At 37.7% G+C, this 19988-nt stretch overlaps 1 long non-coding RNA gene across 1 annotated transcript in view; it reads right to left on the bottom strand.

Moving 5' to 3' along the window:
• Positions 1–507: 507 nt before the first annotated feature.
• The window catches only part of LOC107708651 (uncharacterized), a 25911-nt gene continuing 6430 nt past the window's right edge, over positions 508–19988 (bottom strand). Inside the window, exons 3-4 of the long non-coding RNA XR_001636382.1 lie at positions 1783–1794; positions 508–518 (exon numbers count right to left, since the gene is read on the bottom strand). This is a non-coding gene — a long non-coding RNA (uncharacterized LOC107708651). The remainder of the gene's footprint in view (positions 519–1782; positions 1795–19988) is intronic.

Below are 19988 nucleotides of genomic sequence, written 5' to 3'. Positions count from 1 at the left end.
GTATTTTGTATTGTAGAATAAAACATGACAATATTTTGAGCTTGTGTTAATCACAGACGATGGAACTGGAACTCGTTTTCAGGTTTTGGCCTACAAAATGTCATCTTTGCAGAATAATATAATTAGGAGAAGAAAAAAAAAATGTAAAAAGATTCAGTGTTTATTGCATCACCTAAATCACCAAGTCCAATGCTGTATAGTCAAACACAAGACACAACACAGAGCACCGAGCATAAATAAACATTGTAGTCAAAATAAAATCAGTAATCAAAGAACAAGGTTAAATAGGGGGTTGTTAGGGGGAAAAGTTTGAAAAAGAAAAGTCGTGCGAGCACAATAGACTTTAATAAGAGAAATACATTATTGTTTCTTAGGAGGCGGAGCAATGTCACATCATTGGCTGCCGATCTTGCTTAAGTAAGACAAAACATGCAATTTAATCAGGCTTAAAACGAAAATACAATGTCAGGGTGCTTTCACACCTGGCCTGTTGTTTCAGAACCTGGCGCGTTTCCCCCCTTAGCTCGGTTCGTTTGGGCATATGTGAACACAGCAATCGCGCTCGGATCCGCGCCAAAACAATCGGTCCGAGATCGCCTGAACGAGGTGGTCTCGGCTCGATTGAAAACGAACTCTGGAGTGGTTCGGTTGTAGTGAGAAAGCAATCCAATCCAATGGACCAACGAACCAGGCAGGCTATATCACAATGTATCATGGGTAATTACGTAAGTTCCGTGAAAAGCATTAGCTTTGTTGTTTTGCTAATACTTCAAAATGAACCTGTGAATGTCTGTGGGTGAGCATGTCTTCGCCATTCAAAAATCAAAGCGCACTTTTTTATTTTATAATGCTGTCTTATTGCTCTTCTTTGTAGTAGGTGCATTTTAAAAAAGTTTTCCCAATCAATAAGCTAAGTGGAATCCCGGAAAATAAACCATGGAACTTTGACCAATGAGAGAACAGTTTACTCGCGCGTGACTTGTATTAACAAATTTGGTCCGTTTAGAAACTTGTGAAAGCGAACCGCACCAAGAATAAAAAGCAACATTGTAATAATTTTAATACCCGTTTTGGAACAAAGCAATCGATCTACAGGTGTGAAAGCACCCTCAGATAATTAAAGCTACACAGCTCCATAGAGATGTGATAAATAAGTATGCAGCGACATTATAGTCATATGCAAAATTAACTATGCATTGATAAGACCGACCAGAGGTCCTTTAACTCTCATTTGCACAAGTTGTTTCAGTTTCTTTCTTTTTTTAACTTCTCTCTCATTTTACAGGTAAACTGATAACTTCAGAATGTAAACAAGTTATCAGCAAAACCTGTTTCCAATTTGATTGCAGTTCCTTCTACATTGTTGTGGTATTTGATTTATGTAATATAATTGCTTTCTGCTGGTCAGTCTCCATTGACATCTATTAGATAGCTGCTCATGTGATTCTGTCAGTTCGTATTGTATTTGTTTACGTGTTGTTGATAATTGTGTTTGGCCTTTACGTCTCAGAGCAGCAAAACTAAAAACGGTGTGTAATTGATTTTCTTCCTGTTTGAGAGACATCAGCATCTTATTTGCTTTGAGATGCTATTTCCACATCGATGTGGCTATTAGCTATCCAATCTGACATCTCAGATAGGTTTGAAAAAGTAGGAGGGGTGTGGGTGTGTGTGTGTGTAAACCTGATTGACAGCTCAAAGAGTCCAGTGTTTTGGCTCACACACAGTGTTATCAACTGATGTCAACCCCCTTATCGCTAATAGCCCCTACAACTTCAGCACCCTTCTTCTTCCCTTGCACACATACACAGATTTGATTCCACAAAGCCATCAAACATCTGCATTCTGGGCAAATAACATGCGCTGTCTTAGATAATATTTACCATGCCATCATCATTTATTTAACCTAATATATATATATATATATAGAGAGAGAGAGAGAGAGAGAGACCAGTGATTATTTCTCAATTGATGTGCTGTTTTCTTTCAAAACAAACATTTGTCCTCAATACATTTTTTTCAGAAGTTAGTGTTCTTTGTTACCATGGAAACAAAACTGTCAGTGGACATGCTGCTTGAAATGAAATATGAGTTATGCAATGTGTGAAGAAAACAAAGGGAAATCAAGGAAGATTTCACATTTTTTATTCATTTCAAATCAGGCTGCAATTGTCAAATTATGCCAACATTATAAAAATATTATATGTATATTGTGTGTATTTCAGATACATAATATGCTAGCTGTGAAATTAGCCTTAGGAACACAACGGATGCTGCCATTTTATTCTGAAAAACGTTTAACATCTTTTCTCGCTATTGTCATTTCCATCTCAGAATGATATGAAACAATACATATTTTGAGATATAGTGGAAATGTTCTTTATTTTCAGGAAAAAAAGAGGCAGAATTCTCCTGTGAAGTATGAATATCTACTGTTGAACATTGTTACTGGACAAGTTACTGTTTTTCATGGGCTAAATAGAAGTTTGGTCAAAAACAATGAAGAATGGTTTGGCCTTGTATTGTGAAATTAGCCTTAGGTAGACAAAGTAGGTGATCATTGGCCATGTACACACTGCAGCTAAATTCGGTTGTCAGTTCACCTTTTAGTGCTTAATTTTGTTCTGTACACACACAGTTCAGTCATTTACGGGAGTGACAACCGCATTGTACAACCGATTTGACTCCCAAAAAATTCAATGACAACCGCATTTACAAAAATTTTACGCAGTGTGTATGAAATGAATCGAACAACTAGCTGTTAATGACTTCTTTTAACGCATATCCGAGTTGTGTTTCTTCTGTATGCGCAGTACAGGAGATCACAGGGTACATTTTTGACTCACTAATGTAGCCAGATGTTGAAAAAAAAAAAAACAGCAAATAATAACATTCCCACAATAAACTGAAATCCAAATGTAAACTGGATCGCTTTATGAGCCCAAACAACAAGCTCAAAGACACTTAAAAAGTGTCACTTATAATAAGTGGACATGGCAACCCTTCAAGAGTGCTCTCTGCGAAGTAGCCTTCCAAACATAAACAAAACACGACGGCTCTGTTGATGGTGGTTTAGTTAAAAATCGCAGAATATAATGAATCTTTGGTCGCTGTAATATCACTTTGGTTAAAAATAGCGAATACCAAATGTGCAAGATGCCAGAACGTAATTTATGCCATCGTCATACAATACAGAATTTAAAATGTGCTGGAAATACTCTTGGTTTTCAAAAAACATGATAGAATTCTCCTGTGATGTATGAATATATACACTGTTGAACTTTGTTATTGGACAATTTTATCTAGCGAGAGTGTGAAAAGTTTGTTTTAAGCGAGTGTAGTTAGGGCCAAAGTGCCGATAGCTGAAGCAACACCTTTCCCCGTAATAGATGAAGTCTCTATATTTTCCTCCTACTTGACTGCAGTTAAATATACAGCGCTGTCCTTGTCAGTATCATGCACATTGAACTCTCTCTATTGTAGTGTCCAGAGGAAGCATCTGCCCAGGAAGTCATGCTCGAAGCAGCTGTGTGTAGGCGATGCTGAAGGCAGCTGGGGAGGAGAGGTGATGAAAGCTTTAGAGAAAACGCAGCATGCCGAGATGGCTAAAAGAGGAGAGATATTGCAGGGAAAGAAACATGGGCGGCCTTTAAGAAATAGCTTGTGTGAGCAGAGTAGTGCAGAACTTTCTCGCTTTGCTTTGTAATATCTATTAAGTAGGTTTCCTTTGTCTGCTGGTGAAGCCACTACAGCAAGCTGACTACTCCAGCCATTTGTCTTGTTGAGTAACGCCATGCCAGCCCAGCCAGATGAGCTTTTAAATGACTGTCACTTCACCCTCTATTTCAAACAGCCTCATGTTATGGCATCCTATAGCAATTTACTTTATTTACGCTTCCTGCCTCTGGGTGCTTTCATAGTTTGGTCAAAAACAAAGGAGAAAGGTTTGGCCTTGTATTTTCTCAGGCAGTGTACAGTAGTTATTTACCTCACAGAGGAGAAAGGGAAAAGCCCATAAGAAAGAAAAATTACAATTGCGATCTTAATATCTCAATTGTTTCTCCAAGACAGCAATGCTATTAAATGCAAAGGAGAGAGACAAGGAATATTCCGAGAACATTCTGACAGCATTTCTGACATAATATTGATTGGCAGAGAAATTATTTCCCACTTGTACCTTCTTTTCTTTAAAGAAAAATAACAAATCTATGTTACAATGAAAGACTGGGGCCAAGCATATAAAAAACTATGTTGCAATAATATAGCCACAAGATATAAAAACATGTGTATTAACGTCATTTTTTAAAGTGGAATATTGATTAATAACATTTTCTAACTTTGTTGCCATGACGACACAGCACCAATAATTTACGCATCTTTACAGTTTAACTCTATAAATCCTATTGTATCATATTTGATACTCAAATGTTTAAGGCCTCTAAATTATCAGCTTGATCAAAACATTGTTATAAAACCTGTTGCACATAATCTAATACATGCCTTCTCTCATCTGATTGATAGTTTATACTTTTATAGTTAGACCTTGCAGTATCCGCCTTCAGGTTGGGTTTTTGTGTGTGTGTGTGTGAATTATTTACTGTTTTATAAAAAAAATATATAAGAATAACTTTTATATTGTTAGTAATATTTCAAAGTGAACTGGACTAAAGCAACTAAGGTTTACTTGATTATCCATACATAATTTTGTAGGAAAATCCCTCATAAAAAAAGAAAAAGAAAAAAGGAAGAAGCAAGAAACAAAGCTTTGATCATAAAACTAAGCACTTAAATATCATCTGACTAAGACATATCATTGGGAAATATAGAGTGACAACTGATTTCGTATGTAAGTAGTGTGTTACACTCGTATAAAGATCCAACTGATTTATATTACAAGCTATCAGAATTTCATCTTACATTTTGGCAATATAAATATTAGAAATTGCACCAAATACATATCTTTGCTCAGTTTGAGCCTTTGAATAAAACTGGTGTTTTTCCATCTCTAATACGAGCTTCATATCCTCCAACAGTATATCAAATATGATATTCAACAAAAAAGACAATACTGATATTATTAATTTTTCAAAAAACCATTCCATTATTTATTTATTTATTTTTTACTATTATACATGTGTATTAAATATGTAAGTTTAAATTATGTAAGTGCTTTTATAAAATTGTAAGCTGCATGTTTTTCTCAAAAACAATTATGTCACCAAATTATAAATAAACATTTTAGAGTCCAACTCCAAATTATTTTTTAGGTAATCAACATTATGCCAGAAATGCTGTCTGAATGAACCTAACTTGTACTGAACATGTAATATTCCTTCAAATGTAATGTGCGTTTTTTTACATATTTAAAATGCACATTAGCTAAACCAGTTGTGTAATATGGGACGGGCTGTATGTTTATCCAACGAAAATGCGAGTGTTTGTATTTCTCATAGGAACTGTAGGAGAAACATCAATGTCGCTACTCATATGAAACGTATTTTTAAAGTCTCCTGTGCTATAAAAGACCCTTTGAGCAGTACAGTTTTCCTCTGAGAGGAGAAATGGTCTCCACAGATCTATTCCAGAGGTGATGAGCTGATTAAAACCACATTATAGTTTAATGAGCATGAGGAATAGAGTAAAAGGGAGGGGTTTCTGTTATGAGGGGGAGGGGCCATGAAGGTTTAGATGGAGTGGATTAATTTGAAGAAAAAGAGAGATGACTTAATTTAGAGAGAATAAAGAATGAGTCTTTTTCTGTGACAATTACCAACTCTGGTGCAACATGCCTGGTGTCATCCCCTTCAGAGCACACACAGCGGGTCAAACAGAGCATCCTGTGAGTTAATTAAAGAAGAGCTAGTCTAGATGTAAGCTGGGTAGTCCGTGCATAGATGCCCTGTAAAGGTTGCTAAAACATGTCAGTTGAGACAGAGGACAATGCGAAAAAGTCAGAGGGAGATTAGTTTTCTTCCAGACATCTATTCTGACATTTCAGCCAAAACGTTAAAGGGATAGTTCACCCAAAAATGAAAATTTTGTGTTTATCTGCTTACCCCCAGGGCATCCAAGATGTAGGTGACTTTGTTTCTTCAGTAGAACACATTTGATGATTTTTAAGTCCAACCGTTGGAGTCTATCAGTCTTATAATGCAATGCAATGGTAACAAAATATATGTATAAAAAAAAAACATGCATAGACAAATCCAAATTAAACCCTGCGGCTCGTGACGACACATTGATGTCCTAAGACACGAAACGATCGGTTTGTGCCAGAAACCGAACAGTATCTCTCTCATTTTTTACCTCTAATTCACCACTATGTCCAACTGTCTTTGTGTGCGCGCACGGCTTCCGGTGCGTGAGGTGTGTACGCGCTTTGGTGTGGTTTATGTTAATGGGTGTGTTGTCGCGGGAGGAGCAAGCGACAGACACAGTTTATTAACAGAAAATAAACAGTGTCCAGAAAAAAGGGAATCAAGTGTCCAAAATAAACAGGGGATCTGGTGTCCTCGTCGTGCTGCAAGGTTCGTGAAGGGAAAGGCAGTGGTTAGGAAGGAAGGAAGGGTCCAGGTAAGGGGCGGAGTCCGGCGGCCGCACACGCTCCCTTCTCCGGTCCGGGGCGCGAGGGGCGGCTTCTATCAGCGGCTTCGTCCTTCTCTCTGCCCACGGCGCTTGAAGGAACTAGACGGACCAGCATCCTTGCCCGACGGCCGTGTAACGGGTGCGGTTCTCGTCCAGACTGCGGGTCCGGCAGCTCACGACTCTGGCGGCACGGGAGTCTCTCTACGCACCCCTCCTGGACCCACGAGGACACCAACGTGCATGCACAGGGAAGAGACCGGTCTCCCGAGGAGCGGCGCGCTCGGCATTTAAACAACGGCGGCGATGAGGCTCCATTCGGTTCAGGTGTGCCCCATCACACGCCGCCAGCCCTGGCTATTTCAGCGCCCCTCCTCTCTCACGCACCCACTCATGTCGGGAGCCTGGCGAAGGGCGGCGATTAAGGGACGGGGTGATGCTGATAATTAGGGGGAGGCAGCCGACTCGTCACAGTGTGTTGATATCCAGCCGAAGAGCAATCAACCATAACTTCTCAGGCGAGCAGGCTCAGAAGTCGATTTGAACAATCCGGATAAGCGCAAGTAAGTACCATTTTGATTAGCCGTCGTACCTACAATGACTGTGCACTGTGTAAACAATGAGTGACGTATACGCGCGAGAGATCACTTCCGGCGCTTGCGTAAACTATGCCAGAGCGCGTACACACCTCACGCACCGGATGCCTGCGCGCGCCCAAAGCAGTTGGACATAGTGGTGAATTAGAGGTAAAAAATGAGAGAAATACTGTTCGGTTTCTGGCACAAACCGATCGTTTCATGTCTTAGGACATCAATGTGTCGTCACGAGCCGCAGGGTTTAATTTGGATTTGTCTGTGCATGTTTTTTTTACTCTCATAGATTTTGTTACCATTGCCATGCATTATAAGACTGATAGACTCCAACGGTTGGACTTAAAAATCATCAAATGTGTTCTACTGAAGAAACAAAGTCACCTACATCTTGGATGCCCTGGGGGTAAGCAGATAAACATCAAATTTTCATTTTTGGGTGAACTATCCCTTTAAGCTCTGTGAATTCAATACAAATTCCATCCCTTTTATATTATTTATGTTCTGCTGTGTAAAATATTTTTTCTTCTTTTTTTTTTTTTGGACTTCAGCTGTAATGCTTTGATGATTGGGGTGTCAAGCAGAAACCTGACCCTCCTCCAGCTGGATTCAGGACATGACCCACCTTGGTTCCCCTCTGGATGATCCAACAGGCCAGAAACTGTTTGTAGGTTGTAGGACAGACAGGAGAGTATCAGACTAGAAAGAAGTGACTTATGAATTCTGTATGTCGTGACTTTGTGCTTTAGGCATCAGGCAACTTTGAGAGCAGCTTGAGTACAGACAGAATAACCTCAGTTACACTGTGTCCTTACCATGCAGTGTTGAAGCAGTCCACTTTTGAGAGTAAAATATCATATTATTCTTAGCACATTATTAACAGTAGTGTTATACTTGGCATGCAGGTAATTTTTTATTGATTGATTGATTGATTGATTCTTATTATATTTTTATATCCCAAATATTATTTTTCATTTATATGAATACTAACACATTTTTAACATTTTAAGTTGTATTAAATAATATAAATAATTGTATAACAAAAATATATTTATAAATGTAACGGATTAATAAAACTAGATAAATTATACTTTTTTTTAAACATTTTTTTATATTTCATAATATACAAAGGCACAGATTTACGATTATCAGTAAAATTGTTTACTTTTATTATTATTAATATTATTATTAATGCTAAATATACAAAAATAAGACAAAATATATTACTATTGTAATTATAGAATGGTACTTTGAAAAATTACAATAATTATTTTAATATAATTCTATTATTTTACAATACTAAAGTTACTGTCACAAGTATGTGGCTGCAAGGGAGCACACGACGAAGGAGATATCCTGGAGGCTTATAGTTTATTACTCAAGGAACCAAACAGAAGAACATTTAGCCAAAACCTACAACCACATAACACAGTGAACTTAAACATAGGCTCTAACGCAATCAGGACCATGACAAACAGAAACTGCTGGCTTCTTATACAGAGTAAAACAAAGGGAAAAACTAACTAGACACCTGGACTGAGGACTCTCATTAATCAGTAACCAAAGAAACAAACAAGTTCATCAGTGCACTTTATCAGTGATGCTGAAACTACCGGATCATGAGCTGCTGGTGTGTAAATGAACACAGTGCCGCTCTTCGATCTGAAACACGCAGTACAGCAGCCAAATTGCAAACGTCTGCAATTTGTTAATTTGTTAAGCCATAATTGCAATTTCATTTTTATTTTGATTAATTGTGCAGTCCTGTTTATTTATTTTAATTTTATATTTTCATGATTTCATTCATTAGTTTTAGTCAACTCATGAACCCCCTACTGTTCCCTCAAGGAATTCGCGAACCATGGCACCATGTTTTAGCCAAGACAACTTATGAGCCATTCATAGAGGAATTATTCTTGCAATCTGTCTTTTAATCATTTGATTGGGTAAACATACTAAACAGACGTTTCAAACTTTTCAACAATTATTACTGTTTTGTCAACTTCCTTGCGACTTTCTCTGCATCTGTTCGATTTTGCAAGAACGCTTACTATGTGAACAGCTCTTAACAGATTTCTTACCTGTTCCATTGATATCGAACCCGTTACATTGGTATTTTTGCGCTAGTTGAGCTAGTACAAGTGATTTTACCTCTGCACTTCAGTCCTGCACATCACGCGCTGTCATCCACAGCAATTACCAACAAGAAAAATACGACAGGTCCTGACATGTCTTAACTTGAATATCAAAGTAGTTGGTGATCAAGTTAGTCATCTTACTTGCTTTTGAGATCTCTCTCTCTGTGTCTCGTCTCCCTTTCTCAGAGATATGTTTAATGTCTCTGTACATGCTCCCAGCCACGTTTCACCACTTTCCCTGCCGTTGTGTTTACTCCTCCAGCAGATGCTTGTTTTCTACCTTCTAGGCTATCTGCCATCGGGTTGTTTAGTAGGATTACATCTGTGTGGATCTGCGGTGAGTCTCTCTTCAAACCAACATGGCCAACAGTGATAGAGCTCTGCTTTAATGTCTATCATGCTCATTTTTTTACCCACGCTCCAAACGCAGAGAAGACAGCCGGCAAGGAAACAGCATATTAAGCCTCTTAACGATACAGTGGTCTAATGAAATGGTTTGTCATAAAGAAGAGAAAAGGAAAAGAAGAGAAAAATGCTTTTGAATCAATATCACAGATTTGAGTGGATTAGTGCAAGCAGTGTCTATTTGCACATTTCTCTAGGTTTGGTATCATTTTAAGCTGCTTTTTTCCATTAGGATTATTTCTGCCCCTTGGAACGCTATTAATTCATGATTGCAGTGAGCGTCTGTAATTAGTTGTTAACAATTGACTCTTTGTACAAATCCTCAGCTGGTGATGCATGTTACCCTGTTGTCTTTCGCAAACCCATCGCACCTAGTTTTGCGGGATATCAGGTTTGCGTACGTGTTTTCGCCTGAATCGCATGCTTCTCACAGTCTCATTTGCCAGTTTATCGCACACACACACTCTGAATGTAGCTGAATGTCAATCTGGACCAACTTTGAAGATATGATCCCATTCCACCAGCGGAACATCCTGATAATATATGAATCCACCGGCTCCAACTTTGCGGCATAGGTTTATCTCGGACTTTAATATATGGAACACGTGTACATCGGTACCCAGGTGCATGTGGTACTTTATATGCTTCTGCACATACGTTGCATGTTCCGTCGGATAATATTCACCAAAGCACTCGGCGGAGTTTCGTTGTCTTCTGGCTGGGAACAAAGAAAACATTTCCCTAGCAGCCAGAACACGATTTTCCGAGCCGAGGAGAGTGGAAAAACAAAATAACCACGACTGGCCCTATTTACAGAGTAAATGCAGGTGTTTGAAAAGAGAGAGGAAGAGGGAGTCAGGGGGTATGAACATGAAGTCTTTTGCTTTGATGTAATGTGCTCTGTGTTTACTTGATCTGTACCTCTTTGATGTTGTAACAGAAAGTGTTGGGAGCGCAGTGTCAGGGTATTATCTGCCGCCGAAGGCATTACCTTCACCTCGTCGTGAGCAGCACCTTAAGAGAAAGGGTATCCTGAACACAAAATTTCATCTGAACTCTGAGCACACAATGTATTCATGGTAAAATTGCTTCAGATATGCTGGACTGTCTTGAGTTGTGGCTTAGCAATTAGTGCGTGTTCTGCATTTACACAGTCAGTGTTCAGGATTCAAACCTGAAGTGACTCTCAAATCGTCCTGTTCATACTATGAACCCTTTTCACAGACTGTGATGACATGTTTCCACAGTTAATGACATCGTACATAAAAAAATGAAGGTTCTTTGGCATCTATGATTTCATCTCCAGGACCTTTCAAATACACACAATGTTCTTTATAGTGGAACAAGTTTCTTTAGATTATTAAAATGTTCTTCATACTGAGAAAAAATATATCATTTTAATAACTGATCACTGAAAGGTTCTTCGGGGAACCCAAAACAGTTCTCCTATAGCATCACTGCAAAAAAAATGAAATAATAGAAACCTTTTAGAAACTTTATTTTTAAGAGTATAAAGCAAAGTTTATAACATTTTTATTTTCAATGTAATCTCTTTATATTCTATTTTTTGGAAGTTTTATAGAAGTTTACCCGACTATGACAACTTCTACTCTGAGAACCCTGGAAATGTGAAAAGAGTTCATATCCATCTGTATGAACAAATTACCAAAGTCAAGCAGCATTTCTATTCTCAGGTTAACTGTGAATATCACCTGTAACTATATAGTGACAGAAATTAAATGCCAAACATAGTGACGTCCATAACACTCTAAAGTATTATCACAACTGACACAACGTTAATTAATAGACCAGTCTAATGGAGGTGCGAGTTCATCTGTCAAATCTTAATTAACCAGCATTGGCTTTGAATGCTGTAGAGCAAAACACAAAACTTATGATGCTTATGTGGGAAATGTGAGATTGAATCTGGTTAGCAACATAATGCTAATTTTGTTCTTCCCCTTCATTCTTTTACACCCCACCTATGTTGCTGCATGTAGATATCATTGTGCAAAAATGGCTTTATAAAAAGTTTTTTTCTTATTTGATGAGTTTCTTATTATTTTACTTGTTTTCTGGTCAAAATATCTAAAAATCCTTGAAACAATACACATTTAGTGGAGAAGCAACAATGCATAGGTTATAAAGACTTGTTTTGTGTGTGTGTGTCTGTCAGTCTGTTGTATCCAGTCTTACTGCAAATATTTTTCACTTGTTGTTTTTTAACTTGTTTATATTTAAAAATAAAAATCTGCCAGCCCAGAAAGATAAAGTACACTTGTATTAAAAATACATGATCTGAAAATAAGTCTTAATATATTATGCAGTGCTGCTTCCCAAATACATTTCTTATTTCAAAAAAGAACTTGGAAAAAAAATATATTGTTTTAAGTATAAATCTTATTTCAACAATTTGACTTAAAAATGTGTCTGTGCAACACACACACACACACACACACACACACAAAAGGTGTTTGGGTTTTATGTCCATACAATGGACGTCAATGGGATCCAATATTGAATATTCTTCAGAATATCTTTCTAATCTTTAATAAGAGAACGTTTTCTATTCCAAAATCTTAAATAATAGCATTGTACTTTGAAAAAATCCTCACCTCATCCTCACCTTCCTGCAGCAGTTTCAACCTATGCAGAGCACGGCCAGATGTGCTGACCTCCCTTCATACCGCCTCCTCAGACACACCCTGCAGCCCTGCGGCATGAGAGGGATGTTCACGGAGCGGAATAAGAGGTGGACCGACCTTACAGTGAACTGTGGTCATGCTCTTCTGAAGAAACAGAAGAAGAGTAGGTATACTGTAAATATTCCGTCTGTTTACGGTTGGAGAAAAGGCCATTAAGACTTGGCTGGGGTTGAAGGTCAAGAGAGACTTGGAGCAGCGAGAACCAAATATGGAAGCATTTTGACATTTAAACAGAGATTATTGTTTATAGAGAGAATATTTGGAGCACAGGAAAAAAAACAAAGCTGTCATAATTGCTCACAGCAAAAAGTAAGTTTGTGCCGCAACTAGAAAACCATGAACTTAATTCTCTGCGATAGTTTGTAAGAACACATCATTTAAATGTAAATAAAACATGGCATTTTAACAATAAGCATTTTCCACCGAAAACAAAGTCTTGAAATTGAATGAGCCACCTTAAAATGATGTTGGGGAAACATCATTTGATAGTATTGTGATGCAAATAACAGCTTTTTAAAATGTAGATGCTATTTTGCACTCAGCAAATAACATATTTGTGACCACTAAATGGTTTTAAAGGGAAGGAGATTTCAATTGATCTGAGTTTTGGACCCGTTGTAAAGCATGATTGTACTTTTGGAGTTTTCATTTTAGACTTTTTACCAAGTTTCGTAATTGCTGAAGCTTAAAATCTCTTTAAAAGTAGAGATTCATAAACCGTAGACAATGCCGTTCCGCCTAAAACAATGTTCAAAATTGCTGGAGCTTATAAAACACTATAAAACCTTGTAGTAATTTCCTCACTGGGGAGAACATTTGATGTCTTGTTTGAATACATTCATTTTGTGAAAATGGCCTTTTGCGGATCCCTCAAGTCTGAAGTGGCATTATGAAACTTTTCTCTAAAAGCTGTCAATTTTAACAGCGTTTTGAAAACTCATCAATGTCACTTGTATAATCAGGATCCATGAGGAATTAGTGTGTCAGTCTGGCGATTTCTTAGTAAAAATCCATAAAATGCAGGAGCTGTAGTATTAGTAGATACTAAATCACTCTACAATGCTTTACATTATGGATCCCATGTTGCTAATGAATTACTTTTAATTAATATAATTAACAACAACAACAATCACAGACTGTTCCACAACATAATTACATAAAAGTGCATGTTGTTCATTATTTTACTGGGCACTTCCATATGTAATTACACTGTAAAGCTTGCAGAAGTACTCAGGCTGGCCATGGGCACTCACCACTTATCATCGAAGGGCAGGGGAGAATTTTCTCTTTGATGGAGGAGGCTATAAGCAATAGGCCACAGTGGGAAATTTGTCCAAGGTGCCAGGTTATCACCCTAGCTTTCCTGCAAGAAGTGCCCTGGGAATTTTAATGATGACAGAAAGTCAAGAAAGATTTCTCAGGTTATCTTTGCCCACACTTGCTTAGCCTCGACAGGTGTTACTGGCATCAGGCTCCGCTAAATGCTTGTAGTCTGATATAGTATTCTGAATTACTTGATAAGGAACTTAACGAATAGCTCAATTACATTTTTTTTTTTAGATGTATAGAAAAATGAAGTGTAATTTCATTATTTGACAGGAAAGAGAATACAGAACCTATAGAGAGAGCCTAGAGAATATATATAGAGAGCGTTTTCATGAATCTCATTTCATAATTTCAGAGCTGTCAAAAACACTTCAAACTTTAATCTGAAGTAATGTTATGTCATTAGAAGTGTTATTTCTGAATGTCTGCAATAACCTTTTTTCTCATGAAAGAGCATTGATTTATGAGCAGTTGGTGGTGTTTTCAAGTGAGCGAACTGAGTTGGGGAGCACTTTTATGGACATTTTATGGACCTTTTTATGTGTAATAAGGACTCAACACCACCAGTGTGTTCCACTTGGATAATTCGGTGTCAACACATCAAAAATAGTCTACAGAACAGCTAGCTGTAATGTAAATCAGGATTTGGTGAAGGTTATGATTTTGAATTTCGAAACTTTTTATTTTATAAAAAAAAAAAAAAAAAAGGCAAAATACTAAATATTGAGCCAGAATTGCAGAACTGCAGCCACTTTGGTGCTTTGTGGTCAATATAAGATTTTTAAAACATTTTTGAAAGAAGTCTTGTATGCTCACCTAGGTTGCATTTATTTGATCAAAATTACAAAATCAATTTAGAAATATTAGAATTTAAAATAACCTTTTTCTCTTTGAATATCTTTTAAAATGTAATGTATTCCCTGTGATGCAGTACTGAATTTTCAGCATCATTACTCCAGTCTTTAGTGTCAAATGATCATTCAGTTGTGCTGCTTAATATTTTTGTGGAAAACATGATTTTTTTTATTTTAGGATTCATTGAAGTTCAAAAGAACAGCATTTATTTAAAACAGAAATATGTTGTAACATTATACATGTTTTAACTGTCACTTTTGATTAATGCATCCTTGCTAAATAAATGTGTTATTTTTAACAAAATATTTAGAATTAGCTTTTATTTTAAATTTCGAGTTTTAATTTTTTTTAGGTAATTTTGTGCATTTTTATTCGTTTTTTATATTTCTTTTAAGTTGTATTTTTTTTATTCAGTTTTAGTAATTTTAGGACGTCAGCTGAAACTTACTTTGTCATTTATTTCCAAGGTAATGTATACACACAATAATTATTGTGTGTGTGTGTGTGTGTGTGTGTGTGTGTAAAAGGCATCAGAAATAAATGTTTCAAGTCTTGTTTGTGGCAAAATTTTCAGTCTTAGCCAGAAACACTGTCAGGCCCACACAACTTAACTGTAGTGGATTACCAGAGACGAGTTGCAGGCAAAGTGTTTTCAAGCTTTGGTTTATTTAAAAGACATCTTTTTGACAGTGCTTCACAACAGGCCAGCAGTGACGGCTAAAGGTCAGCTTCTTGTCCATGTGTCATTGTGTTTTTCCGACTGACAGATCTCATTCACACTCTGAAGCTTGTTCCCCCAGGTGTTTTTCAGTACCAGGTCATGACATCACCATTCTAAGCGGGAAAGTGGGCCACTTACCTGGACGCTTCACAGCACGAGTGCATTCACCTGTTCACATCGGCGCGGCTGCACTTAAGGCCGGTTGTGAAAGCGTCTCAAGGACGTGCGTAAAAAAAACGGTGTCCGCGCTCAGGGCCTCGGGGCTGCACGCCAACCCAAACTCAATCACGGCGATGCTCCACTTTTGAGGATTCCTCCTTCCGTCGCTTTGTTTGCGTTAAGTACAGTGTGACAGGCAAAGAGGCTTAATATAAAGGAAAGCAGATTGAGTGAATGACAGACCTGACAGGAGCTAATGGACTGGTGATAAAAAGAAATGTAGAGCAGAAACAAAATGTCGTTTTAACCTAATTTAAATGTACATCTTCCCTTTCACTGTTATTCCCAAAGGGGTCACAAACACACGACTCGGTTGCCTGGATACATGGCAGAGCAGATTCTGCCAACTAAAATGATTGTGTACAAAATAAGCAAATCACTCAAACTGATTTGTGATATTAATTTAATGCATGTCAGGCTTGATTTCGTTTGGAAAAGGTCACATTCATTCTTCTGCGTTTCAGCATTGTTGCTCCTTGTTGATTTCTCTAAATAAAGATCTCTGAGCGAGAGAGGACTTGTAAATGTATCGGCCCACGTTTGCGGCGGCTGAATGTCTCAGCAAATTTAGAATGTCAAACACTGACCTGTGATAAATAGAAGCTTGAGTGAGAATTACTCTTTCTTTTTTCACTTATTTTCCAAAGGGTAGAGTGCTCTCCTCCAGATATTAGTCTACCTCAACTGTATGAGTGTGTTTAGTGCGTTTGTTGATGTAATTCATTACGCAATGGAAAAATAATGTGATTAATACATACTAAGAAAAATGCCTTCTTCATATTTATAGAAGAATCAAAACTACTGTCAATGATTGTGCAGTTGTTGTCTTAGAGGAGTGGTTCTCAACTGTGGGGAGGGGGCCCCACCCCACCCAACCCCACTTGGGGGGCTCAGTGATCCCGCAGGGGGAGGGGGTGGCGCGAGATAACTTCAAATTTAAGTATATTCAATTCACTAATTTTATGATTGATATAAAAATAAATAAATAACAGCACCACCTCTCTTGTAGGCTACTTAGGCCTATTTTGTGACATTCTGTGTTTCGGAGCAGCTCAAGTCGTTTCTCATTGTGCGGTGTGAAATACAGACTGAACGGCGGTTCAAAACACCCGACCGCTGCATGAGCATATGATATGCAAACTACAGCTCTCGACTGTATGAAGCAAACCAGTGTCGTGCTAGTAAAGTTTTGATGGATGACGATTGTAATCAAGGTAAAGACGATTACAGTGACATACAGGAGTTGCACATTAATGCGCAAACAAACTGTGTATGTGTGCTCTCTGCGCACTGATCACTGTAACCAAAGTCCCTTCTATAGTCTGTGCTATAACATAATATTTCTGCTTGAACAGTTCATTATATTCATGTTGTTAAAATTAATGTACAGCGAGTGTTTTATAATGGATGCTCGGTGAAGAAGCATGTTTTGGAGAAGTTTGTGAGGATCAGTGGTGTTTATGTGCATATGGGCATCAGACGCTCCAAACACAGACAAGATCATCACTGGTGACATCGACCTGCCTTCAGATCCACACATTCAGAATGTTTTTTTTTTCTTTCTTCATTTTTTCATTTCATCAGAATGTTTCTATTTTTCATTTGTATTTTGGTGTGTTTAGTGATTCTGAATGGATCCGTATAGTTGTTTATATGCAGTCTTTGGCATCTCCCTGTGGTCTTGTTTGGCATGGCAGGTTGAATTGTGCTTATTTGTTAAAGTTAGGCTACTGTATAACTGAGCTTTACATACTTTTAAGTACTTTTAAGTTGTAAAGAATATCTGCAGTGACATTTTTGCAAAGTATATTTGCATAAAAGTACACTGGATGTTTAAATCTATCTTGAATTTTGTTTAAAAAAAATATTTTGTTTACAAATAATTACATGGAATTGAAAAGTAATAACAATAGAATACAACGATTTTTGTGATTAGAAAAGGTTGGGGGGCCTTGCAGTATTGATTCAGAGAGGAGGGGGGCCTTGGAGTAAAAAAGGTTGAGAACCACTGTTTTTGAGGAATAGTTCACCCAAAGATTGAGCTACTTTTACTACATTTGATCTTTTGTATAACCAAACCCTGCTAAGAAATATATCTTAAGCCAGCCTAAGCCTATTTGGTTTTTGCAGGACTCCCAGACTCGTCTGTAGGTTGGTTTTAGAGGGGTTTTGGGAACTTTTTGCTTGGGAACTTTTAGGCTATGGAACCAGGTTGGGCTCAGTGTTTTTTTATATACACATATATTATTTATTTATTAATATGTTAAATTAGCTTTTATTTTAATGTTTTTACATTTTCAGTTTGTGTGTATATATATATATATATATATATTTATTTATTATAACTGTTCCAGCAATTTAAACTGGTATTGTTATATGAGGATGAGCGGGAATCAGTCTTGCAAGAATCTAAGGGATAGCATTCAGAAGCTGGTTTAAATACACAAAAAAAAAAACAGCAACAAAAAACTGTGGTAAAGTAGGGGTTAAAATTGAAGGCACAATGGGAGTAGACATGACGGAAGCATACCATTTTAGCTTGGCATAAATTTGCATATCTCCCCTCTTCAAACAGTCCACTACTGACTTGCCCAAATCCTGAATATTCAGCTCAAGAAGGTTTTTAACCCTCTCACACTCTCGTTCTATTTTATAGTTTAATTTATCCTCCAACAAACGGCACTGATCAACAAATTCTGCCTTTAAGCAGCATAAACTCTGAAGGTCTGCTTCCAATGTTGCCATACGTCGGGTTATCTCATCCCCTGACTGAGGCGAGAATTGCGGGTCAGGTACATCAGGAGGTGGTGGAGGAAATGGATCGTCAGGTGGGGGCTCGGAATCATTATCTTCTTCAGAGTTGATATACAGCTCACTGAAGGTAGTAATGAGCTCTCGTAGAGGATGTGAATCTCTCCGAGTGACAAAAGGTCCAGCAGTGAAATCTGGATTGGGCCCACACTCATCCCCCACAACACGTGAAGAAACTGACATTTTCACCACATTATCATCAAAACACAAAAAAGTACAAACTACTCTTGAAACACTTACTTTGCGAAAAGGTCCCTGTTCGGGCGCCAATCTATAACCGTTCCAACTATTTAAACTGGTATTGTTATATGAGGATGAGGGGGAATCAGTCTTGCAAGAATCTAAGGGATAGTGTTCAGAAGCTGGTTTAAATACACACAAAAAAACAAATAGCAACAAAAACACTTTTCCCAACATATATTGTGTTTCTACACAAATACAAAACACACACACTACCGTCGCATAAACATTCAAAAAACATAAAACATTCAAAATAGATATAGGCAATGACCAAATAAAGGCAGGAATATATGTGTATGAAATGTCCAACAAAGATGCTGAAGAAAGAAACCATTTGGTAAAGGAGAGCAGTCAGTTATAAAGTCTTATCTGTTGAAGGGCCAACTGATGAAATGACAAAATGGAGCAGTGGTCCTTGTTGGGGTAAGCCAGAAACCCTTGGAATAAATCCTTAGGCGGTTGCAAAACTGCACCTAAGATCCATAGTTATGCACTCCACATAGTAACACAAAGTGGTAGGATACATAGAGTCCTCTACAAAAGAAAACAACTCATTAACTTTCAAACCAACTCACCAAACAAATACAACCCACAAAACATTCAAATAAGTGACTTCCCCAACCAATAAACCTCACAAGTTTTACACAAAAGTAAAAAATGAAGAATCAAGCAACAAACTCACGGTTGAGCAGCAAAACCAATGTTTCTCAAACCAGGACCCTCTAGAGAACAGCAGATGCCATGAGGCAACTCAAATTGAATCTACCACTCATTCTATTACTTCCTCTTTTATTCACAAATAGGGATATGCTATTGGTGTCCCCTAGTGGTCAGGATGAATAAAGCACTAGAAATGAAATACATCAAATCATGTAACAAGCTGTGACTGTTACATATATCCCCCCTCATTTGGTAACATTATCAACAGTACCATAGAATGGCTTCAAATTTTGTACATGAAATGTATCAACACGATCAGGATCATATATAAATTCCACAGAACAATTAACAGGGCCAAGACATTTGACAATCTTAGCGGGACCTTTCCACTTCACAGCCAGTTTAGCCATGAAACCATAGCTAGCACATGACAAAGGATGAGTGCGAACCCAAACTAAATCCCCAATTTGATAATGAGCAGACCTTCTCCGGAGGTCATAGTATCGTCTTTGTTTTGCTTGAGCTCGTTCCACGTTCCTTTGCACAGTTCTTATCTGCTCCTTTTGTCTTTCTAACACTGGGTACGCCGGACTGTCTGGATCAGGAGGTCTATGAATGGCTCTTTCTAAAGGTCCCTTCAGTTTCCTACCCAGTGTGACTTCAGCTAGATTGAATCCCGTGCTCTCCTGCCAAGCCGTGTTTATGGCAAAACGAAACTCTGCCAACCATCTGTCCC

This window comes from Sinocyclocheilus rhinocerous, unplaced genomic scaffold (assembly GCF_001515625.1).
Source record: "Sinocyclocheilus rhinocerous isolate Xijiao unplaced genomic scaffold, SAMN03320098_v1.1 scaffold1889, whole genome shotgun sequence".
Classification (NCBI taxonomy): Eukaryota; Metazoa; Chordata; class Actinopteri; order Cypriniformes; family Cyprinidae; genus Sinocyclocheilus; species Sinocyclocheilus rhinocerous.
Note: the sequence above shows the minus strand (reverse complement) of the source record. Positions and strands in the feature narration are given on the sequence as shown.